At 34.5% G+C, this 27,986-nt stretch overlaps 1 pseudogene; it reads right to left on the bottom strand.

The window, feature by feature from the left end:
- On the bottom strand, positions 1-27,935 carry LOC145163740 (putative membrane protein At3g27390; annotated as a pseudogene).
- Positions 27,936-27,986: the final 51 nt, after the last annotated feature.

Genomic DNA, 27,986 nt, shown 5'->3' with positions numbered 1-27,986 from the left:
TCAAGATACAATACCTTCACCTGAAGATTCAGATTTTGCTGAAGCAAGAAGACACTGTAATATAGACCACATGGGTAATTTCATCCCTAGTTTCTTACATTTCCCTTCACTATACATTCTTCAATGTCTTTAACATCTATCAAACCATCGCGAAAAAAGTATTCTTCGATTCACCTCACATGACTTGAACAACCAATCCCAAACTTGCACAGGTGTGTATTGTTGAAGAGAATGTGTCAAAGTTTTTGAACGTTGTGAAACCAATCTTGACGATCTTGAGCTTTCCTTTTCGTTCTTGATATCAATTGAATTCCTTTTCTCTAACCCATCAGATGCTTTCATGTTCTCACGATATATTGGTCTGCGGTTGAAAGGATTTCCAGAAAAAAAAAACCATCAAGAACACGATCAAAATTGAAAAAGTAGTGACGATATATAGTTATATACATATACCTAGGAAAGCATGATCCTTCTCTTAAGTAAAGCATGTCGTTTGTGTACTCATCTGTGACATCCCCATTTTCACGGCCAAAAAAGACCGATTTTGTTTATGCTTGTTTGAAAATCAGAGTAACATTTTAAATAAAAGTGTTGCGGAATTTGTCCCAAAACAAAATATGATAAAGATTTATCAAAAGCATTTCCAAAGAAATGTATTTCATTAAAAGACTCGGGATGTCATGTTCGATACAGATCAAAAGCATAAATAGTACAATATAAGCCTTACTACATTATTTCATATCTACAGGCCTATATCCGTAATCCCTCATCCAAAACATCACACCTATGCTCGAGCGCCACTACCTGTAATACATGAAACTGAGTGGGTCAGGCTTGGGAGCCTGGTGAGCACATAGGGTTTTCAACCCACAATAAATAAGTTATTTAATTTCATCAACCAACAATAACCCGATTACCCGTTCTCGTTATCCTCACTTTACGTCCCTAAACACCTAGCCTAAGGATCATCATCGGGATGGACACTACTGCTAAGGGGATTCCTCAGCAATAAATGTCCTTAAGGCAACCATGTGGGGGATGGAGTACACCGGTGAACACATCGTTCACAAACACCTACAGGTTGCAAGCCTGCTAGCGTTCCACTGGACTGTCTAGAAGAGTCTGTGGTCGTCATCCATACTCCACTAGATGACAGAATCAACAACAACAACATCGAGACATCTCATCATTTTATCACACATCGTCTATTACATCTACCTATGTTTTACCCCAACATTTTGTAGATATAAAATACATATACAGTTTAAATCATTTAAAACATGTATAAAAATCTTTCATCAGCATAGACAGCAAGTATTTAGACAATATGCACACATAGCACGTAATTTATATTAAATACTTCATATCTATGTGTAAGATGAAAGTGACTATGCACTCACCTGATTAGGTGGTGACTCGGTACTCGGACAGCACTTCGTTATCTCAAAACAATTTTCCCTTGACGAAACCTAGTATCAATACCACTAGGGTTTAGTCTAACGTTAACCGCGATTAATTAATAGTCTAGCTATTATTATTATTATATAAGCGTTAAACAACACTCTATATAACTCATAATAATAGCCCAAATAATTATTTTAAGGGCCTAATAACATTACTATAATTATTTAAAAGCTATATTAAAAATTTCATAGGCGTAGCTCACTTACAGCGGATTTTAAAGAAAACCGGGCTTCGCTTGGAGCAGCGTTTCCGAACCGATAGACCCTTTTTCTCGGGACTCCGGGAGCCTCGGGGCTTCCTTCGGGTGCTAGGGGGGTTCCCTAGGGTTTAGGGGGCTTAAGATAGGCTAGAGAGAGAAAGAAACTAGAGAGAAGGAGAATTGGTGTGAAAAACTCGGAACTCTCATCCCCCTTTTATAGCTTGTGAGGCCTCGGATTATGTTGGGCGTAATCCTTGGCTACGCTGGGCGTAGTGCTCGGATAAGGATGCCAGATGGGTGGGGCGACGTGGCTTCGTCTCGGACCGCAGAAGATCAAGTACGCCGGGCGTACCCAACTTCGGACGCAGGGCGTAATGCGAGGCGACGTGTCCTTATCGGATGCGAGACCGTGGGGAGCAAGGGAAGGCTAGGATCGCGCCACGTCATCACAGTTTCGCAAATTGCACACTTAACTTCTAAAAATCATAACTTTCGCATACGAGCTCCGTTTTCGATGTTCTTTATATCTACGCGTAGGCAAGAACGTACTCTACAACTTTCGTTTAGACTCCGTCGGCTAATTTTGAATCTATTTTAAAAGTTAAATTATTAACAGGCCAGGACAGGATTGGTCCGTTAAAATCTCATAACTTCTTCATCCAACGTCCGTTTTCGTCTGTCTTTTTATCGTTATGCTACTATTAACAAGATCTTCGATTCTCGTTTAGGTTGTGTTGGCTAAAAACTGCTCGATCTAATATTCGAACTTCGTGCTGTACACTGCTAAGCCGAAACTTCGAAAAATCATAACTACCTCATACGAAGTCAGATTTGGGCGTTCTTTTTATGGACGCTCTCGGTTTAACGTATTCTACCACTTTCGTTTAGATCGCTAAGGCTAAAACTCGCTCTATCATAAATTCATTATTTACGCTTCCCGGTATCGTGCCGGTTCCATCGCGAAACTTCGACGGGTCATAACTTCTTCGTTATAACTCGGATTTCGGCGTTCTTTATATCAACGGAATCCTTCTTTCGACCACTACAACTTTATATAAAGATATCGGGTTTATCTCACACTTTAATTTTGACTCTTATTTTTATTCTTTATTAATTATACATTTATAATTAAGTATAAAGCACATAATTTCACATAATTCACATAATACTCAAATAATTCATTTTTATTACTTCAAAGAGAGTTACAATAGTTGACCTAGACTATTACATCATCTAAAATGTTTAGCCCTGAAACACGGGCGTTACATCATCAAACAATGAAACCACAGCCACGATGTACGCAAATCCAAACTTAATTGAATCTTCCTGAAAAAGAAAAGCAGATGTAGCGACTTTATGTTTAGAATTTGGAATTAGGGATGGGTTCTGTTTTTTGGCGCTATATAGAGCAAGACCAAAACTGGAGAAGAGAGACGCGATTACAGCTCCAACGACTGCTAAAGGCCATAAGACGATGGCAAGTCTGGCGAAAGGCACACAAACAGTTTCCAGAAAAGGGCCTTCTCTCCCGATTAAGTCTTCTAATAGTCTCTTCCATCTGATAATCAGCATGTATGGACTCTTCCATAGAGCAACGCCGGTTATCAGAGGTACGTCGATGGTGATAGCGATGGGGATGATGAATAAACTCTTTGTCAATTTGGATAATCTGTGATGTAATCATAAAAGTTTGGAAATCCATGAATTTTACAAACTGGGTGTTGTTGAGAACTATAAGAAAGATTGGATTTTTATCATTTTACGAACCTCATGTCGACTGCTTTCTCGCCGGTGGGAATTTCTTCACTGAGATCGTCCATGAATGAGAAGTATGAATGGAAGCAAAAATCTGTAAAATCTCGAAACACAGTGCATCTTCCTTCGAGTGTAGAAAAACATCCATCCTGAAGCAAGATATCATAAGAGAAATCGATGATGATTCATTAATCGGGATTTTTTGATGTTTGATGCTAATGCTACTTACAACAAAGCAATGGAAGCACTTTTCTTTGTGATCTATGCCAATAACTTCAAAGGTTGCGATTAACGGAGAGAAAAACCCAAAACCTATTTCGCTGAGGAGGTTGTCGGCGATGGAGACAACCGGCCATAGTGAAGAACGTTGGGGAAGAACAGTCGTTGGGGAAATGATATATAATGGGGTTTTTTTCTTATGCAAAAATGGTCCCTATAAATAAAAAGACGGAAATACCCTCATGTGGAAGGCACATGAGGGGGTTAACGGATTCTTTTTAACGGAAGTTAACTAAATGGACCATTTTCACAAACAAACCAGTCCAAAAGACCACGAAGCTAAAAAAGTCGTGGTTTGGACCAAAACCCCAAAAAAATGCATACCATAGGGACCATTTTTGCAATTGTGTCACATATATATATATATATATATATATATATATATATATATATATATATATATATATATATATATATATATATATATATATATATATATAATAATTGATTTTCCTTAGTTAGTGGTTTTGCAATTTATATCCTTTAGATAGATTTGATTAAAATGCTTTATAATTTATATAATTGTATAACAATCCTACCTAATAAATGAAACTACTTTTGTCACTTCTCATCTTCTCCTTCATTTTGACAAATGTCATTTTTAGGATTTTTATAATTGTTATTTTCCACTTGTTATTTTTTGGGGATTCAATTTTCTTAAAATAAATTTCCAAAAAAATTCTAATAGGTTATATATATGTAAGGTTATCACTCTATTAATTTGATAATAAATTCTCATAAAAGCTCCAAATGATTTGATTTTTTTTTCATAAATACTCCAAAAGATTACATTTTGTTATGGAAAAACATTATTTTATAAAATATTTAATGTTTATATATTGATATTAAATTTTTATTTTTATTAAACATGTGTAATACACGGATCTCACACCTAGTAATATAATATAATATTATATAATATGTGAATGATTAAATTCAGATCACGAAAAAATATAGAGGTTGATCGACAGACTTATAAAATATTATAGTTCACGGTATTCAAATTGTACACTGCAAGTATTTTTTGTTAGTATCGGTTTATTAACGTTAGTAAGAAACTAACAATTAAAGTAGGAACGCAAATACATGATGTAACTTGGTAAACCCCTACACTAGTCCACAAAAAACATTATAATACGTAGTAAATATCTACTAAAAAAAGTGTCACAACCAGGTCTTTTTTAATTATCAAATTTTATTAGGCCGCACAAGGAACACGATTATAGTTGATGGGTGGCTAAGGGGGTGTTTGGCTTATCTTTTGACATGCCAAAAGTCTTTTTTGGAAAAGTTGCAAAAAGTCAGGTTTTCCTGGCTTTAGTTTTCCTTATATTCAAAATCCAAAAATAGCTTTTAAAATGCTTTTATCAAACATCAAAAAGGACTTTTTGCTTCTCAAAAGATAAGTCAAACACCCCCTAAGTTGGTGTTTAGGATTAGTTCTCAAAATAGCTTTTTAGTTTATTAGTTTTTTGAAAAGTTAATATGTTAAAAAAATGTTTGGGTATTTAAAAATAACTTTGAAACAGTTATTTAGAGCTTTTTTTTATATAGACAAAATATGAAGCTTTCTAAAACTAAAGAATCCTACTTTTTCAGTTTTTCGTAAAAGCACTTTTTAAAAACTTACTTTTTTACCACAGGATAAGTCAAACATTTTTTAAAACAAACTTATTGGATTTTCACCAATGTTTAAAAAACCAGGTTTTTAGTTAAGTCGGTATGGTGACCGGTTCGCGGTTCAACTGGTTTAATCGGTTTGAGCCTCGGTTCAATCGGTTTCTGCAATTTTCATCTTTTTTGTTTATTTTCTTACATACATATAGACATCCATAAGTTTAAGCATTAAAAGTATACATAAATACAAGTTAAAAATCAATCCAAATACATTAAAAGCACATAACCGTAAGTTTTACATCAATTCACGTACATCAAAAAGAAAATAAAGTATAATATGAAAACAAAATATAGTTTTAGATAGATACAAAACATTAAAAAAAACTTTATAACATTTAGCATTATTTTTATTCAAAAAATTCTAAATATATGTGAAAAGAAAAAACCAAAGTTTGTTATGAAAATGATTCGTTTCCATATGTTTTTATTTAATTTAACTGGTTCAACTGATTTAATTTAACCCAAACACTTTTTAAAAACTGTTTTTTCAAAAAGCCATAAACCAATACTAATTTTCCTAAAAGCACTTTTGTAATAAAAAAACTAACCCAAACACAACCACATATTCCCTACAAGTTGTAGGCAGTAGTGGTCTTGAGAAAACGGGTATACAATATTAATCTTGTTTTTTGCTTATATTATGTTAAAAGTTAAATAATTCATTTCCATATGTTTTTATTTAATTTAATCGGTTCAACTGGTTTAATTTAACCAGTTTTTTGTAAAAATCGGCCGGTTCATTCCGGTTTAGAAATAGATATAAAACTGTTGTTAGTTGAACCACTCACTTTTCAGGTTTTCGGTCCAACCGGGCAGTTCAAATTGGTTTTTAAAACATTGATTTTCATCTTTACCTACTACAAAAGTTGACCCAAACACTTTTAAAAAACTATTTTTTCAAAAAGCCATAAGCCAATAAACATTTTTCCTAAAAACACTTTTGTAATAAAAAACTAACCCAAACACAACCACATATTCCCTATAGAGAAAACGGGTATACGATACTAATCTTGTTTTTTGCTTATATTATATTAAAAGTTAATTGATTATTTAATTTTTATAAACTACGTTATTAAAAGTTAATCTTTCTATAAGTTGTAAACTACATAAAACGTCTAAAAGATAATAAAAATTCATTAACAAATTCACAAACTACATTGCAAGACTTGAAAACAATATACAATGTGTCGATGTCTATATTTTTTACTGGTATTTGTTAATAACATATAACTTTTTTTGTTAATAGTGTATTTTGGAAAACATAAAAATATGTACAAGTTATTACTGCACAAATAGATGTAGTAATTACTTACAAAATAACAAATGAGTTATAAAAAAATAAAGTATAAGTTTATCATCTAAAATCTAACTGCTATCATACATACTTATAAAGCTAGCATTTTTTCTTAAATCTCATGCATTTGAAACTCCATTTTTTAACTTCCTTTCACCACATTCATTTGAAACTCCAATGACTTTTCAATTTCTTTACAATAATATTATAAATAAGTTAAATAATGTTTTATAAACAAGAAAGGGTGTTTTATTACAATGTCTTCATCCCACATCGATGGTGAGAGTAAACAAGAGAATGTTTCCTCTTCTATAAATAGGAAAGGTTGTGAAATGTTTCAAAGGGACCAAACCATGAGAACTTCCTCATGCCTACCTTTGTAGGATTTTGAATGTATTATTTGGTGAGATTGTCTATATTGGCAAGTGTCCAGTTAACTTTTAGAATTCCAAAAATGGTTTTGAACCGAATTTTTTCAGGTTTAAACCGTGTTTCAGTTAGAAAAAAAATTATGTAGTTAGGTATATTGAATTGAACCGGAGCTGGATCAATTTGGACCGATAAAGGAATCATTTTCCTTTCACAACAAACATTTGAAACTCCCATGATTTTTCAAATTATTTCTAATAATATTATAAATAAGTTACATAATTTTATATAAATATAAAAAAGCATCTACCTAAACCTAAAATTATAACTGTTTGAAAAATCACTTTGATTCAAAAGCACGAAATATATACAAACCAGATTTCACTAGAAAACAAAATATGTAGTTTGGTATATTTAGTTGAATCGGTCCGAGTTTGATCTATTTGGACCATAAAAGAAGCATTTCTTTCACTACATACATTTGAAACTCCCATGATTTTTCAAATTGTTTCCAATGATATTTTAAAAAAGTTACATAATGTTATATAAATATAAAAAAACATCTACCTAAACATAAAATTATAATTGTTTGAAAATTCGATTTGATCAAAAGCACGAAATATATACGCAGATTATATTCTATAAATGAATTCTTTTTATAATGAACTTTTGAATCTTGAAAATACATATAAACAAACTTTCTATATTAAGTATTTAACTGAATTTATGATTTTAGAATTGAACAAAAAGTTATTCAATAAAAACTTACGTTTTTGGATAACAACTAACCAGATTATAGAAAAATGGAACTATTGAACAATAAAGAAAGGGTAAACAAGAGAAATGGTGTTTTACTAAATAAGTTGAATAATGTTTTATTAACAAGAAAACGTGTTTTATTACAATGTCTTCATCCCACATCGATGGTGAGAGTAAACAATAGAACGTTTCCTCTTCTATAAATAGGAAAGGTTGTGAAATGTTTCAAATGGACCAAACCATGAGAACTTCCTTATGCCTACCTTTTTAGGATGTTGAGGGTATTCTTTGGTGAGATTGTCTTTATTGGCAACTGTCCATTTAAGTTTTAGAATCCCGAAAATGGTTTTGAACAAGATTTTTTTAGGTTCAAACAGAGTTTCATTTGAAAAACCATTATGTAGTTTGGTATATTGAGTTGAATCGGTCTGAGTTTGATCAATTTGGACCGATAAATGAAGCATTTTCTTTCAGCAGATATATTTGAAAATCCCATGATTTTTCAAATTGTTTCTAATAATATTATAAATAAGTTACCTAAACATAAAATTATAATTATTTGAAAAATAAATTTGATTCAAAAACACAAAATATATACAAACCGGGTTTCAATAGAAAAAACGTTATGTAGTTTGGTATATTAAGCTGAATCGGTCCGAGTTTGATCAATTTGGACCGATAAATGAAGCATTTTCCTTTCACCATATACATTTGAAACTCCCATGATTATTCAAATTGTTTATAATAATATTATAAGTTACATAATGTTATATAAATATAAAAAAATCTACCTAAACATAAAATTATAATTGTTTGAAAAATCACTTTGATTCAAAGCACGAAGTATATACTCGATTATATTTTATAAATGAATTCATTTTATAATGACATTTTAAATCATGAAAATACATATAAACAAACTTTCTATATTAAGTACCTAACTGAATTTATGATTTTAGGATTTAACAAAAAGTTATTCAATAAAAACTTAATTTTTTATAGCAACTTACGAGATTACTGAAAAATGGAACTACTGAACAATAAATTTTCTGGATAACGTTTTATTTTTATTATTTAATATTTTATTTAACAAAATGAAATTATTGGCAAATAAAGAAATGAATTTAATAAAATGTCTTCATCCCACATTGATCGTGAGAGTAAACAAGAGAATGTATTCTCCTCTATAAATAGGAAAGGTTGTGAAATATATCAAAGGGACTAAGCCATGAGATTTTCCTTGCATCTAACTTTGTAGGACGTTGAGTGTATTCTTTGGTGAGATTGTCTTTGTCGACAAGTGACCAATTAAATTTCAGAATTTCGTAAATGATTTTGGACCGTATCTTTTAGATTTGGATCGAGTTTAATAAGGATCCGAGTGTCTTCTGGCTGAGTTAGGCAAACTCGCTTCCATTGGAGGCCGAGTTTAAGTAACATACCGAGTATTTAGTTGTGTTAGCCAAGTTTTACAACCCTGTATGTAATACAATTTAAAGTTTTAACCTTATAAAAGACGTCACTATTATCATATGTTCTACATAATTATGGTAATATTTATGATACAAAACATTTTTTTTACTATTTAAGATAAAAAGTTGTTTCTATTATCATATGTTGTACAGAATGATAAAATTTAAGATAGATAAAAAGATGTCTCTATTATCGTATTTTCTATATAATGATAATATTTAATATAAACGTTTTAATTTAATATGAAATTATTATTTAATAGATAACAATAACGATTTATTTTATTTTTAAAAAATAATTTTTGTTTCTATTTTAATCATATAACTTTGTATATGCAAAACAACTTCAAGTTCCAACCTTATCTTTTATAATATAGTTCAACATAATAACAATACTAAAAATCATTTTTTATATATTTTATGAAATTATTATTTAATTGTTAATAACAATGATTTAGTTATTTTTAATATAAAATATTTTTTTATATCCCACGCAACGTGCGGGCATTCGCCTAGTTATAATATATACTAATAACATCCAACTATTTTTAACAAACGTCAACACCAAAGGGTATTTGATGAGGGTATTCATTACTAATCACAATATATAAATTTTGCATATAATTTATTATTTAAAGCTTCTTAGAAAATTTTAAGGGTATGCAATTGCATACCCTTGATATATTATAGATTTGCCTAAGTCGTCTATACTGATTCAAGTAAAATGAGTATGAAAAAATAAAAATAAAATAAGGTTTCTTTTTACGTCTGTTAATCATATAGTGCAAAACGTTGACCAGATAAATGCATCCAAACACTTTCTCTGTAAGATTATATGGTGTGGTATAACGGGAAAAAGTGTTATGGGTGAGATGACACCTCCTAACGTTGTTAAAGCATGGGGAACACCATCTCTCTTTTCATGTTAAGGGATGTTATGTTAAAAGATGTTGACGTGATAACATATTGAAACGAGAGTCTCTCTCTCTATCAACACCCAAGCAAGATAATTGGAGAATATAAAATACGCACATTTTGACGATTCTTATTTTCAAGGCAAAAAGTATATTAAAAAAACAAAAGGCTAGCAATGTTCTAGCCAATACGAGAGTAACATGCAGTTTATAGCACTCATGGGTGGATTTAGTATAGATTCTTTAATTATTGTAAAATGTAAATTTAATATAAGTTCATTGGTAATTCGTCAGTATGGTTTTAGCGATCAATTTACCATGGACCGGTGTCTATAAACCTTGTTAATGTGAAACCCCTAAAAATTGTACATACCTTGAATTTTTTTTCTTGGTCGGCATCTGGACGCAGCCGCCTACGTGATGAGGTGAGGAGTCGTAGGTGCTGTTTGTTTTTTCTGAGGCAATATGTCTGCAGTCTGCGGACCATATCTGTAGACCTCTGCAGTAGAAGAGGTGGACTAAACATCTGCAGTCTGAAAAAAGAAGACTGTTTGTTTTTTTAACATCTGCGGACTACTAAAATAAACTGAAATCTAAATAAACTGAATTTTTTAAACTTGAAAGTGATTTTTTAAATTTTTTTTGACTTTGTTATAAATAATTAACGAATCTAGATCAACTTTTATGTATTATTGTATAAAAAATAAAAATAAAAATGGTATGAATTAACGTATATATTTGATAAAAAAACCAACAACTTTGGTTGCAAAGTTATAACTAAACATTATAATTATGGATCAAAGAATTTGATACATAAATGGATGGAAATAAACTTCGATTTTTTCAATTAAATCCATTAAAAACGTACCATAAATATTTTCTCGAGAAACTGACGATACGGTATTAAATAATGTTTTACAAAATTTGGCAAAAAAATATAACAATATTTATTATGATTTTTTTTCATATTTATATAAACAACTTCGTCGACACTGCAATCAAGAGTGAAGCGCTCGTTCTTGATCGCGTGGAATGAATTATGAAAAAAAGCCCTAATAGTTGGTCGTGATTTTGTGATGATAAGGATGTTGGAATAGATGTCCAATGTCATAACTAAATTATTCAAAGTCAAAAATGAATTGGTATAACCAAGGTTGTCAAGATCGGGATCCTACATAGGATCGTTTTTGGGTTTGCAAGATCGGGATCGGGATCCTAAGATCCCACAAAATAAAACATAATTTTAATTTATAATTTTAAAACATGAAAAATATCCCAACCATTAAGTTTTCCATTAAAAAAAAAAAAAAAAAAAAAAAAAAAAAAAAAAAACTTCAAAACATTAGTCACAACTCAAAACACAATCTGATAAACGGTAAACTAGTAAAGAGTAAAATGCATAAAGTGGTAAATTCATTTTTTTCAAAAAAAAATCAAAGATAAAATGATTTTTAATTTATTATATGATTATAAATTAATTGGAAATAACTGGAATTAATTAATTACTAATTAGAATTAATCTGACATTAATTCGAGATTAAATGGAATTAATTAAAGATGCAAGCGTTGAATTGTAATTGTTCATAATTGAGCAAGGAAGACAATTCTAGATGGTTCCATGATATGGACAATTTTAGAGGTTTAAGAATTGATTTTGGAAGCCTCCTAGAGCTGATAAGGATAACTGTCTTGAATAGAATAAATTTCATATTTAATTATTCAAATCAAGGTTTATCTTGGAGATCCCCTAGCTGTAAGTAGGACCTCTTGGCTCCTAAATTTCATGGCATTTACCTCTCACAAGGTGGAGACCGGATATCTCTTCATCTCCACTATCTCCTTTTGATTTCTAGTGTTCTAGGGTATTGGGTAAGAGCTATTAGAGACGTTCATACTTTTGGCGTTTGTTTTCCATGAGCTATTGAAGATCAAAAGAGTTAGTATAATTGTTTATACTAAAATGTATGATTTCTAATATATTTTATTTTCACAAGTAGTAGATTAGATTGGTTTGTTCATCATATATTACTATAATGAGAAAATATCATAGATCTCTTGGTTACATGTGCCCACAAATATTTTTATGATTTCCGTTTCGTTGTTTTTATCTTTTAATTTAACCTATAAAGCTCATCAGTGGTATCAGAGCCATGTTTTTCTACTTGTAATATCCCAAAAAATACTAAGTAAAAATTTCATTTTAGAAACCAATAGAAACATCATTCATTTATTTTAAAACCCATCAAAACGTGATAATGTATGAAATAGTTATGAGAGTACGAATTATGTCATAAAATGCGGAATACTAGTGGATGCGGGGCGATCTTGTCGGACCTTTCCTTTTCGAACTGGAAGTACCTGAAACCATAAAAATAAAATTGTATGCACAAAGCCTAGTGAGTTTCCCCAAAATACTCCATACCATAAATACATAACAGTCAAAACATAATTGGGTCTATTTCCACCCCTTCGATCTCTTTGAACCCAACTGGGTCTATTACACCCCTTCGGTCTCTTTCAACTGGTACTTGGTCCATTTCACCCCCTTTGATCTCTTTCAACCGACACTTGGTCTATGTCACCCCCTTTGGTCTCTATCAACCGGTATCGGGTCAATTTCACCCCCTAAAGCTATGCATACAATCGTATCAGGAAGAGTCACAAAGACAACAAGTACATACATGCATAACAGTAACTGTCACAAAGACAACTATTATCCTACAAACATAATCCAGTGGGCATGCATTGGTTCCTTCAACCCACGAGTACAGTGAAGGAACTCACCTATCAAACACTTATCAACTGCAACTGCTACTACTTCTGCGAACACAAATGCTACCAACCACCTATACAGACATGTAAAGTACACCCTTAGCTTTTCTTCCTAGACTAGGGTTTAACCAAAATTCAACGCAAGTCAAAAGGTGCAAGTGGACCCTCCATGTCGTGGCCATCCTTGGCCGTGTCGTGGCATTCAAACGACAAGACAATCGTGTTTTCCCCAGTTGCGACATTGTGGCACCCTAGGCCACGTTATGGGCACTGGATTCAAAATGTATTAATGGATTAGGTCGAATCCTCCAATACCAAAGGTTCCAAAGTCCAGATCTAACCATCTCTAATGTCCAAGCAGATAAAGTTTCCACATTTATCCTTTGATACCTACCAAGATGTCTTGATTTTAAGTTTAAGGTTCAAAATGCTAAAAATGGCAAGAACTCAACCATTAAGCACTTAATCCCTAAAGTCCTTAGTTCAAAATTTCCAGAATACTTATAGGACTCCAATGGTCCATAATAATCCAAACTTTATGGAAACGTATGACTCATGCATGTCCTTTTTGAAACTAGGTCAAAAGGAAACAAAATGACCAAAAATCCATGCATGGATTCCATGTTACTACAAAAGTCCAGATTCATGAGATATAACATCCAATAGACATAGAGAAACCATAAAGTTGCAAACTTTATCTCTTAATATAACTCATACTAATCAAACAAGGACCAATCATGCTCCAAAACCTAGATGTAAGAAGAAAAACACAAAAAGGTTGAAGCTTGAGGACTTATAAGGAGTCCAGAAGATGCACGCCAAAGGAGGAAAGGATCACTTGTTTAACCAAGCACTAAATTTTCTTCTTCTTTCTTCAAAACCAACACAAGATCACTAAAATGAGCACAGGAGCATGAAGGAGGATTACAGTTAGGGTTTCTGGATTTGAGAGTGATGGAGGCTGAAGATGGGTAACCCTAGACTCCCCACTTTCCTTTAAATACCCAAAAATTGGGGTTATCACGACAAATGGTCGCCACATCGTGGCCAATATATGCCACATCGTGGTGATCATTAAATGATCCGCGAATCTTCCAACATTTCCATGTCATGGGATGCCTTCACCACGACGTGGTCACTTCCAAAGTTCAAGAGAAAAATACGAATTAAATACCACCAAGAATCCAAATGCTACATGGTCCGTTTTGGTCTAGTTTTGAATGGTCATTCCTGAATGAATGATTAGTTTACAAAAAAAACATTGGTAATTTTTATTGATAATTAGCTAAAATGTGGTTAGATTACCCAATTTCCCTGTTCTAAATAACAAATTCATGTCTTTCTTTATTTAATTTAATAATAATAGAAAATATAAATAAATATAAAAGGAAATTAGTAAGGAAAAATACTCTTTTTATGTCTAGCAACAAAAACCTATTATATCCTCCTTAAAAGTTAAAAAACAAAAAACAAACTGGGTCTATTTCCACCCCTTCAATCTCTTTCAACTGATACTTGGTCCATCTCACCCCCTTTGATCTCTTTCAACCAGCACTTGGTGTATTTCACCCCTTCGGTCTCTATCAACCGGTATCGTGTCTATTTCACCCCTAAAGCTATGCATAAAAATAGTAACACGAAGAGCCGCAAATACAACAAGCACATACATGCATAACAGTAAGTGTCACAAAGACAACTATTATCCTACAAACATAATCCAGTAGGCATGCATTGGTTCCTTCAACTCACGAGTATAGTGAAGGAACTCACCTATCAAACACTGATCAACTGCAATTGCTACTACTTCTACGAACACAAATGCTACCAACCACCTATACATACATGTAAAGTACACCCTTAGCTTTTCTTCCAAGACCAGGGGTTTGACCAAAAGTCAACGCAAGTCAAAAGGTGAAAGTTGACCCTCCATGTCGTGGCCATCCTAGTCCGTGTCGTGGCATTCAAACGACAAGACAGTCGCGTTTTCCCCAGTTGCCACATCGTGGCACCCTAGGCCACGTCATGGGCACTGGATTCAAAATGTATTAATGGATTACGTCGAATCCTCCAATACCAAAGGTTCCAAAGTTCAGATCTAACCATCTCTAATGTCCAACTATATAAAGTTTCCACATTTATCCCTTGAGACCTACCAAGATGTCTAGATTTTAAGTTTAAGGTTCAAAAGGATGAAAATGGCAAGAACTCAACCATTAAGCACTTAATCCCTAAAGTCCTTAGCTCAACTTTTACAGAATACTTATAGGACTCCTAATGGTCCATAAAAATCCAAACTTTATGGAAACGCATGACTCATGCATGTCCTTTTTCAAACTAGGTCAAAAGGAAACAAAATGACCAAAAATCCATGCATGGATCCCATGTTACTACAAAAGTCAAGATTCATGAGATATAACATCCAAGGGACATAGATAAACCATAAAGTTGCAAACTTTATCTCTTAATATAACTCATACTACTCAAACAAGGACCAATCATGCTCCAAAACCTACATGTAAGAAGAAGAACACAAAAAGGATGAAGCTTGAGGACTTATAAGGAGTCCAGAAGATGCACACCAAAGGAGGAAAAGATCACTTGTTAAACCAAGCACTAAATCTTCTTCTTCATTCTTCAAAACCACCACAATATCACTAAAATGAGCACAAGATCATGAAGGAGGATTACGGTTAGGGTTTCTGGATTTGAGAGTGATGGAGGCTGAAGATGGGTAACCCTAGCCCCCTACTTTCCTTTAAATACCCAAAAATTAGGGTTATCACGACACACGGTCGCCAGGTCGTGGCCAATAGATGGCACGTCGTGATGATCATTAAATGATCCGCGGATCTTCCAGCATTTCCATGTCATGAGATGCCTTCACCATGACATGGTCACTTCCAAAGTTCATGTGAGAAATTCGAATTAAATACCACCAATAATCTGGATGTTACATGGTCCGTTTTGGTCTAGTCCGGAATGGTCATTCCTGAATGAATGATTAGTTTTTAAAAAAAAACGTTGGTAATTTTTATTGATAATTAGCTAAAATATTGTTACATTACCCAATTTCCCTATTCTAAATAACAAATTAAATGTCTTTCTTTATTTAATTTAATAATAATAGAAAATATAAATAAATATAAAAGGAAATTAGTAAGGAAAAATATTCTTTTTATGTCTAGAAACAAAAACCTATTATACGCTCCTTAAAAGTTAAAAAAAAAAAAAACAGGGTCTATTTCCACCCCTTCGGTCTCTTTGAACTGGTACTATGTCTATTTCACCCCCTTCGGTCTCTTTCAACTGGTACTTGGTCCATTTCACCCTCTTTGATCTCTTTCAACTGGCACTTGGTCTATTTCACCTCATTCGGTCTCTATCAACCGGTATCGGGTCTATTTCACCCCCCTAAATCTATGCATACAATCGTATCAGGAAGAGTCACAAAGACAACAAGCACATACATACATAACAGTAAGTGTCACAAAGACAACTATTATACTACAAACATAAACCAGTGGGCATGCATTGGTTCCTTCAGCCCACGAGTACAGTGAAGGAACTCACCTACCAACCACTTTTACATACATGTAAAGTACACCCTTAGCTTTTCTTCCAAGACTAGGGGTTTTGACCAAAAGTCAATGCAAGTCAAAAGGTGAAAGTTGACCCTCCATGTCCTGGCCATCCTTTGTCGTGTCGTGTCATTCAAACGACAAGACAGTCACGTTTTCTCCAGTTGCCACATCGTGGCACCCTAGGCCATGTCATGGGCACTGGATTCAAAATGTATTAATGGATTACGTCGAATCCTACAATACCAAAGGTTCCAAAGTCCAAGTAGATAAAGTTTCCTCATTTATCCCTTGAAACCTACCAAGATGTCTAGATTTTATGTTTAAGGTTCAAAAGGATAAAAATGGCAAGAACTCAACCATTAAGCACTTAATCCCTCAAGTCCTTAGTTCAACTTTTCCAGAATACTTATAAGACTGCTAATGGTCCATAAAAATCCAAACTTTATGGAAACGCATGACTCATGCATGTCCTTTTTCAAACTAGGTCAAAAGGAAACAAAATGACCAAAAATCCATGCATGGATCCCATGTTACTACAAAAGTCCAGATTCATGAGATATAACATCCAAGGGGCATAGATAAACCATAAAGTTGCAAACTTTATCTCTTAATATAACTCATACTACTCAAACAAGGACCAATCATGCTCCAAAAGCTAGATGTAAGAAGAAGAACACAAAAAGGATGAAGCTTGAGGACTTATAAGGAGTCCAGAAGATGCACACCAAAGGAGGAAAGGATCAGTTGTTAAACCAAGCACTAAATCTTCTTTTTCTTTCTTCAAAACCACCACAAGATCACTAAAATGAGCACAAGATCATGAAGGAGGATTACGGTTAGGGTTTCTGGATTTGAGAGTGATGGAGGCTGAAGATGGGTAACCCTAACCCCCCCCCCCCCACTTTCCTTTAAATACCCAAAAATTAGGGTTATCACGATACACGGTCGCCACGTCGTGGCCAATAAATGGCACGTCGTGGTGATCGTTAAATGATCCGCGAATCTTCCAGCATTTCCATGTCATGAGATGCCTTCACCACGACATGGTCACTTCCAAAGTTCAAGTGAAAAATTCGAATTAAATACCACCAAGAATCCGGATGTTACATGGTCCGTTTTGGTCTAGTCCGGAATGGTCATTCCTAAATGAATGATTAGTTTAAAAAAACGTTGGTAATTTTTATTGATAATTAGCTGAAATATTGTTACATTACCGAATTTCCCTATTCTAAATAACAAATTCATGTCTTTCTTTATTTAATTTAATAATAATAGAAAATATAAATAAATATAAAAGGAAATTAGTAAGGAAAAATATTCTTTTTATGTCTAGAAACAAAAACCTATTATACGCTCCTTAAAAGTTAAAAAAAAAAACAAAAAAAAACAGGGTCTATTTCCACCCCTTCAGTCTCTTTGAACCGGTACTAGGTCTATTTCACCCCCCTTCGGTCTCTTTCAACTAGTACTTGGTCCATTTCACCCTCTTTGATCTCTTTCAACTGGCACTTGGTCTATTTCACCCCCTTCGGTCTCTATCAACCGGTATCGGGTCTATTTCACCCCCTAAAGCTATGCATACAATCGTATCAGGAAGAGTCACAAAGACAACAAGCACATACATGCATAACAGTACGTGTCACAAAGACAACTATTATCCTACAAACATAATCCAGTGGGAATGCATTGGTTCCTTCAACCCACGAGTACATTGAAGGAACTCATATATCAAACACTAATCAACTGCAACTACTACTACTTCTTCGAACACAAATGCTACCAACCACCTTTACATACATGTAAAGTACACCCTTAGCTTTTCTTCCAAGACTAGGTGTTTGACCAAAAGTCAATGCAAGTCAAAAGGTGAAAGTTGACCCTCCATGTCCTGGCCATCCTTTGCCGTGTCGTGGCATTCAAACGACAAGACAGTCACATTTTCTCCAGTTGCAACATCGTGGCACCCTAGTCCATGTCATGGGCACTGGATTCAAAATGTATTAATGGATTACGTCGAATCCTACAATACCAAAGGTTCCAAAGTCCAGATCTAACCATCTCTAATGTCCAAGTAGATAAAGTTTCCTCATTTATCCCTTGAAACCTACCAAGATGTCTAGATTTTATGTTTAAGGTTCAAAAGGATCAAAATGGCAAGAACTCAACCATTAAGCACTTAATCCCTAAAATCCTTAGTTCAACTTTTCCAGAATACTTATAGGACTGCTAATGGTCCATAAAAATCCAAACTTTATGGAAACGCATGATTCATGCATGTCCTTTTTCAAACTAGGTCAAAAGGAAACAAAATGACCAAAAATCCATGCGTGGATCCCATGTTACTACAAAAGTCCAGATTCATGAGAAATAACATCCAAGGGACATAGAGAAACCATAAAGTTGCAAACTTTATCTCTTTATATAACTTATACTACTCAAACAAGGACCAATCATGCTCCAAAACCTACATGTAAGAAGAAGAACACAAAAAGGATGAAGCTTGAGGACTTATAAGGAGTCCAGAAGATGCACACCAAAGGAGGAAAGGATCACTTGTTTAACCAAGCACTAAATCTTCTTCTTATTTCTTCAAAACCACCACTAGATCACTAAAATGAGCACATAAGCATGAAGGAGGATTACAGTTAGGGTTTCTGGATTTGAGAGTGATGGAGGCTGAATATAGGTAACCCTAGCCTCCCCACTTTCCTTTAAATACCCAAAAATTAGGGTTATCACGACAAATGGTCGCCACGTCGTGGCCAGTAGATGCCACGTCGTGGTGATCATTAAATGATCCGCGAATCTTCCAGCATTTCTATGTCATGGGTTGCCTTCACCACGACGTGGTCACTTCCAAAGTTCAAGTAAAAAATTAGAATTAAATACCACTAAGAATCTGGATGTTACATGGTCCGTTTTGGTCTAGTCTAGAATGTTCATTCCTGAATGAATGATTAGTTTTCAAAAAAAAAAACGTTGGTTATTTTTATTGATAATTAGCTCAAATATGGTTAGACTACCCAATTTCCCTATTCTAAATAACAAATTAAAGTCTTTGTTTATTTAATTTAATAATAATAGAAAATATAAATAAATAAAAAAATAAATTAGTAGGGAAAAATAGTCTTTTTATGTCTAGCAACAAAAACCTATTATATACTCCTTAAAAGTTTAAAAAAAAAAAAAACAAACAAACAAACAAAATTACAGACCAAATGCACAAACTCCCCCCAATCAAAAAGATCATTTGTGTAATTTACTCTAAGTTTTATCAAAAATCTTTCATATTTTATCTTTTAGGAAACAAATATCAATAAAATATTCTTAAAAATATTTGTTTATCTGTATTTATAGCTACGTTTCACAAATTTCAATTTTTTTTGTTTGCAAAACATCAAAATGTGTTTCTAAAACTTTTCTTTAAGTTTTGCAAAGATCATTTAACATGGACAGTTATTGTGTTATAATTACTTATACATACCGCAAGTTTAATCTAAATTTGACTAAATTCTTATTCACTAACTAGGAATTTGCTCTCCAAATTTTGACTAAATTATGTTTCATTAAGGGATTGTTTGGCAATATCCAAACTATTTAGATCTGAATCATTTAGAGAAACTGAATAAACAACTGTACGGCGCAGAGGCTCTGAAAAATCTAAATCTATATCTGATTTAAAACATGTTATTTGGTTAGACATTTGAATGATTGTGCTGAATGATAAAAATGACCATTATACCCTTCTAAACTATTTTATGAATTAAATGTTTATGTTTTGTAAATATATGAACTAACTTGCTGAATAACAATAAAGAAAAATATAAAAACATAGATCTTTTTGAAATCCAAATTAAATATAAATCCAAATTACAAATAATTCTTTTCAAATCCACAACAACATACTGAAATCCAAATAAGATCCTATAAATTTATTAATTTAAAGAAACTAAAAATCATTCATTCGAAACCTGGTGACACAAATTAGCAATACATTTATTGCCTTATGATCCACACTAAATGTTCTGTACGCTTTGACCATCATTCTCTCCCCCTTGTACTTCATCAGTAATCATAATGTTCTCTTCTTACTAACACACTCTCTCAATTGAGTGGGAGGTTCACGAACGGTTAAACTATTACGAAAATCAATAGATAATTAAGTAGGAAGTCATCATTTGAATATATCAATAAACTAGTGAGAAGATGGAACATGAAACACTGAAACTTGATGAATGACAATGTGTTCCTTAACAATGTAAATCTATTTCCACATGTTATGTTCTTTGGTGTTGAACTCGGTTAGAAGGTAAGTACATATCAATCACATTGTCTCAAAAGACACTATAGTATGACATAGAGGCCATTATAATTCAAGAAGAATATTAGAAGACATGTAGATTCATCTACATCATTAGCTTCAATTGTATTAGATTTAACACTAGCCGAGATGCAAAATGTTGTTATTTTGATGACAATAACACAAGATTATCACCGAGATAAACGCAAAACCCAGAAGTAGACCGACGTGTTTGAGGATAGCCAACCTAGTCAGAATTAAAATAGTAAACCAAATGATCGATATAATATGGACGAAGATGAAGACCGTGACGAATGGTACCCTGTAGAAAACGCAAAATGCATTTAAGAGAAAGGAATTGTGGTTCGTGAGGATTAAGTATAAAAAGAAAGACTTGTTGAAATATATAGGCAATATCAGGACGAGTAGATGTCAAATATTATACGGCCCTAACTAGAATTCGATATAGGGTCAGGTTAGTGATTGATTTCCCAGATAAAGGAAGCTTCAGTTTCATGTCCGACGAAGTGCTATATAGATTGCATGAGGTCATATAGACACATGATAGAATCTCCTTTGCAAACAAAGTATGAGAGGGAAACAAACATTGAGCAGTATGAGTAGCAACAATGCCGAAAAAAGAGGGCCTAATTATGTCATTGAAAACTCAGAAGAAAGTCGAGACATAAATTTTGTGATTAGGTAGGGACTACATGCTATAAGAATGATGTCATTGACATAGAATAGAAGATATATAGTACACAAGCCGCGATGAAATGTGAAAAGTGTAACATCCCAAAAACCATGACAAAAATTTTCATTTTAATAAAACATTTTTATAAAACCAAAAGATAATCAATCATTGTTTTCAAATCAAATCCATAGAAATCAGAGTATCAAACAATCTCTCAAAACATAAGTCAACCGGAAGATGTGTGCAATCATGCCTTCGCCTTGCCCCGATGATCAGAACTACCTGAAAACGTTAAAATCAACAACTCTAAGCCAAATCTTAGTGCGTTCCTCCAAAATACCCCACACAACATTACATATACAATGCATGCATATCGGGTCCACAGTACAAAAAAAGATTACCCCCAGACCCGCAGTCATCTGACTTGATTGCCCCAGGGTCCACAACACACGGCTGGATTGCCCTGGGTTTGTTGGCCTACAGCAGAAAGTCGTACTGCCTCAACCCAAACCGCACTATGTCAACATATTCAAACAATAATCAATAACTAACAAGTATAGTTAATCATACAGATCTACCAATATAACAGATCACTACAGAATACCAACATCCTACACACAAGGACACATACTGCAGTACAAAGTATAATGAGAAAACTCACCTCACAGCGTAGTAGATAACAACATTGAACATATATCCAAAAACTGGCACTACATGTCACAAGAGTCCTAATTCATCTCAAGATGATGAGAGAGTGGCTTGCTAGCTAAGATGATGCACCAAATGCCTTCACTTCTTCTTCAAGGCTTAAAATCACTAAAAAGGAGCTCAAAAATCAATAATCGAAGATTAGGGTTTTGTTGAGGGTGAAGGGAGGTGATGGAGGATGAGGGTGTGCAACCCAAAATTTAGGTTTTTCACGCAAAGGTTGTCCCGTCGTGTGCAACATATGTTTCATGTCGTGAGAACCAATGAGATGTGCGTTCGTCACCGAGCACCATCACGTTGTGACACATACATGCTGACGTCATGACCAAGTCTTTCATCCTTAAAACTTAAATAATTATTTATAAGTGATGCATACCAGGAACTAGGTGTTATAATTCTCCCTCACATGAACTAGATTTCGTCCTCGTAATCCTCAGCTATAAATAGATATGGGTAGTGCTCGAGCATCTCAAACTCGAGCTCCCAAGTCCACTCGAAACCCTTTTGATGCTGCCACTAAACCTTGACTGAGGGTACCACCTTGTTACGCAAGGCCTTCGTCTTCCTATCCATAATATCCATCGGCCTCTCCACATATTTCAGGCGTACATCGACCTGAATGTCATCTAACAGGACCACCGTTGTGTCATCAACGAAGCACTTCCGAAGTTGAGATACATGGAAGTTGCTATGAATCTGTCTAAGCTCCTTAGGCAGATCCAACCGACATACCACTTTGCCTACCTTGGCCACTACTCAAAAAGGCCCGATAAATCGGGGGCCCAACTTGCCCCGCTTCTTGAAGCGTATAACACCCTTCTAGGGTGATACCTTCAGTATAACTACATCCTCAACCTGAAAATCCAACTTAGACTTTCGCCTATCAACATCACTCTTCTGTCGGCTATTCCGTTTGTAACCTCTGTCTGATCTGCTGAATATGTTCTGTCGTCTGGAGCACCACCTCAGTCATTCCTATGACCCTATGGCAAACCTCTCCCTAACAAACTGGTGTAAGACATTTCCTCCGATATAGAACCTCATACAGAGGTGCGTCAATGTTGGAATGATAGGTGTTGTTGTAAGAAAACTCAGTTAGAGGGAGGTAGGAGTCCCAACTCCCACCTAAATTGATGATACAAGCCCTCAACATATCCTTGAGCATCTGAATAGTCCGTTCACTCTGAGCATCAGTCTGAGGGTGATAAGCAGTGTTGAAGTGCGGTATCGTACCCAACTCCCCTTGAAACCTCTGCCAAAACAAAGAAGTGAATCACACATCACGATTGAATACAATGGAGACCGGTACATCGTGGCGAGCAAAGATCTCTTGCAAATACATGTCGGCCAATTTCTTGGCCTAAGAACTCTCTTGAATGACAAGAAAATGGTCACTCTTTGTCAAGCGATTGACAATAACTGATATAGCATCAAATCCATTGGCCGTCCTCGAAAATTTGGTGATGAAATCCATGGTAATTTTCTCCCATTTCCACATGGGAGCCTCCAAGGTATTCAACTTGTTGTGCGGTCTCTATTTATATGCTTTAACCATTCGGCAGGTCAAGCATCTTTCCACATACCAAGCTATCTCTCGTTTCATGCATGGCCACCAATAGCTACGTCTCAGGTCTCGAAACATTTTTGTAGCTCTAGGATATATCGAGAACCTAGACTTGTGCACCTCCTCTAACAATGTCTGTCGGACTTCACCAAAAACTGGGACCCAAAATCGCCCACACTAGGTCATAAGCCCACAACTATTAGTAACAAATCTGCTAATATAACCCCTGATCTTCTCCTTCTTCCAGTTTTCCCTCCTGATTCCCTTGGTCTGAGCTTCCTTGATAAGATCCAACAACGGCGAAACGATGGTCATCCTTAAACATAGTCCTCGAATGGGAGCACTAGCCGCCTTGCGGCTCAAAGTGTTGGCGACCACATTGGCCTTCCCTGGATGATAGAGAATCTAACAATCATAATCCTTAACCACGTCAAGCCACCTACGCTTCCTCATGTTCAGATTCGACTGATCCACAAGATATCTTAGGCTCTTATGATTCGTGTAGATGGTACAATGGACCCTATAGAGATAGTGTCGCCAACTCTTGTAGGTAAAGACCATAGCCGCGAACTCCAAATCATGAGTCGGATACCTAAACTCATGAGGCTTCAGCTGCCTGTAATCATACGTGATGACCCTTTTGGATTAGGTGTCTAAGCCCATAACTATTATTGGTATGTACTCGATCCGATACAAGCATGGTCCATTTGGGTTGTAACACTCTGGAACAATTTGATATGATGGATATTTGAGAAAGAGGTTAATGTGCTTTATTAATATATTATAAGTATAATATATTAATTGAGAAATCATATTATTTAATTAGTATTGATCAAGAATTAATTTGGAATTAATTAGTGATCAAAAGAGACTAATTAAATTAACGGGGACTGATTGTGTAAATCAGTGATATATATAGTTTGGGCTAATGATCCATATTGATTAGTAATGGACTAAGTTCATGTAAGACTCCATGAAGAGTTAGTCCAAAGGGCTTATCATATGAATTATTTGATTAAGGCCCAAGGAAGTGGATTAGGGTTTAACTCTTGGATTCTACACTATATAAATGTAACCCCTAAGCCAAAAACCATGCACTAGTGATTCCAAGAAGATCTAGACGATTTTTGTGTCTCTAAACCTCTCTCTCAAGTTCCTCCTCTTGTTCTTGGTTTGTTATAAGACATTTGAGGCATCACACTTGAGGTGTTAGGCTCTTGAAAGACCAACTCCTACAAGCTACAATTAAGAGGTATTCTTCTAACTTACTTTTATGATTCATGTATACAATTGTATGTTAGTTGTAGGCTTCATGCTTTGGATAATTTTTGTTGCATGTATAACTAGAGAAAACTTAGATCCAAAGCATTAGGGTTGTATGTGCACCATAGGAGTGTAATAGTACATAAAATCCAACAGACCCTACCCCGCTGCATAAGTACCGCTCCCAATCTCGTGATAAAAGCATCAGAAAATACCACAAAATCCTCAAAACCCTCTAGAAGGGTCAATATCAGGGCCTCACATAACCTATGCCTCAGAGTCTCAAATGAACCAGCTGCTTAGGCCCCCAACGAAAATCCACACTCTTCTTCATCAAGCGACTCAGAGGAACAACAATCTTGGAAAAATCCCGAATGAACCTCCGATAGTAACTTGCCTGCCCCATAAAACTCATGATCTCAGATAGGGATTTCGGTACCTCGCACTGCATAAATGCATCATAAATGAAATTGACACTCCCTAAGGAGAACTTCTCAGTCAAATGAACTGCTTGCCCAACAACTCCTGGAGCTGAGAGGACAACTCCTGCATCTTGGGTGGTACAAGATGATATGACACCTTAGCAATCATGGCCGCATTAGGGATCATATCGATCCTAAACTCCACCTGCCTCATGGGAGGAACACCGGGTAATTCCTCCGAGAAGACATTTGCAAAACTCAATAACCACAGGCACATCTACAACCACAACCTTCCTCTTAACTCGAGTGTCACCCACATATACGTGATAACCCGATCATCCATGCTAGAGATACTGCCTAGTCCTAGCATTCGAACAAAAAGTCGAACCAATCCTAGTACCCTCGCCATAAGTGGTTAGCTCTCCCTCATTTGGGGTTCGAACCACCACCAGTTGCCTCTCATAATTAATAACAACTCCAAACATCCTCAACCAATCCATCCCCACGATTACGCACACGTCCCCCACAGGGATGGGAATCAAATCAATTGGGTAGGGCACCCCGAAAATCTCCAAAGTACAATCACGAAAAATACTCGAAGCAGAAACGTTGTGTTTGTTGGCGATGTAAACTTGTAACGGACACTCCAACACTCCAAGGACAATAACAAAATCCTTGCTGAAGGACTGAGATACAAATGACTGACTCCATATCTCCAACCACAACACAAAGCATGTCTAGATATGGTGTTAGATCAGGTATACTTGCATTCACCTTCTCGAACTCCATAGTCGAAATAACCAACTTCTTACGGACCATATCTTCAATCTTAACTGTGAGGATCAGGGGATTATACATCTCCAACACTCCTCCTTCAATCACCTTGAACATAATTTTGTGTAATTCATCATCAACTTCTTCAAGCATTTCTTTTGTAGTTTCCACTTTTCCATCTACGAAAAAAAACCATAATTAGTTTGTACATACATACATACATACACACACACACACATATATATATATATATATATATATATATATATATATATGTGTGTGTGTGTGTGTGTGTGTGTCAATCACACATAAAATAAATTTTCATGTTGAATTATCATAGATGAAATAGCATAATGTGGATGAAGCGCCAGAGAATGACAGATCCAGGAGCACCCCATTGACCAAAAACTAAATCACGATCTTGAACTTTATCAGGGATGATGACTGCAGAGTTGTTTGGTTTGTGCTTATAGATTTCATAGACCAGGTTAATATCACTTTTTATTTCAATTTCACGGACTAACTTACCTATTTTAGCCTTTTTTTTGCGAGCCTATAACTAGCTTGTTGTCCCCTTTAGTAGTATATATAGTAGCTGAACAACCGATTCCCAAGCATTTATATATGGATGTTCCACATGTTTTGGGCATCTTTATGGTTATTTTCACTTGTGTTTTAGACATCTTTTACGGTTATTTCCACTTATAGTTGTGCATCTTCAAACTTTGCATTTCATGGGAATTTTAATGGAAAATTATAATACCACTTTAACTGTATATGAGCCCAATTCCAAATGATGGGTATATAGCATCACCGATAATGCATTAAGGACTGGACCAACCCTCATATGTACATATTTCTAAAAGAAATTGGTACCTTTTTAGCGAAATCTACGAAATTCATTTTGTAGTTTTTTTTCTTAGTAGCTTATATTTCAGCCCGTGACAATTAAACATCTTAATTTTAAGGACTAATACCATAAAAGTTTTAAGTTTTACATCCGAAGTTGGTAAAAGTCTTAACATTTTTTGGTTGGTTATGACCACAACTTTTATGCAGAGTTATCGCTCTATCCCACTTAACCAGTTTCATGGTTAACTCTGTTATATTTCTTACAAAATCAATCCTAAAATTGGGTTTAAAGTCCAAATTTGATCCATATCGTTTGCAAAAAATTACACTAAATGGTTTTTTAACTTTATTTTCATTTTATGTGTATATATATATATATATATATATATATATATATATATATATATACTAGTGGGGTACCCGCACAATGCGGCGGCACCCAATTGTTTATTTCGGCAAGTAATTTCCGACGAAGATTAGTTTTTTTTGGCACATTTCTAGACAACAAATAGATACATATTGATGAGTTGTTTTTGGTTGGGTAAATGTTATTATAGCCCAACCAAATATCGTCATTTATCCGATTTGATCACTAGAATATTTTTTTTGCTCAATGGGTCATTAAACTTACAACTTACATGTCTATTAAATCATTTTCGTTAGTTTTTAACAGATCCTCTGTTAACAAGTTATTATAATTTACAAGAATGGTCCCTACGGTTTCAATTTCTTTTGTGGTTGGTCCTTTACCAGCATCGTTCATCACCTGCACCACCACCGTTTACTTTCAGCACCCACCAACGTTCACCTCGAGCAGCCCCATGATTTTTGCTTTAGAGTTTAGTTTACTAGTCGATTTTAAGTAAAAATATGA

Source organism: Lactuca virosa, chromosome 3, assembly GCF_052849685.1.
Source record: "Lactuca virosa cultivar CGN04683 chromosome 3, Lactuca_virosa_CGN04683_v6, whole genome shotgun sequence".
In the NCBI taxonomy this organism is placed as follows: Eukaryota; Viridiplantae; Streptophyta; class Magnoliopsida; order Asterales; family Asteraceae; genus Lactuca; species Lactuca virosa.
The sequence above is the reverse complement of the archived record's forward strand: the minus strand, read 5'-3'. Positions and strand labels throughout refer to the sequence as shown.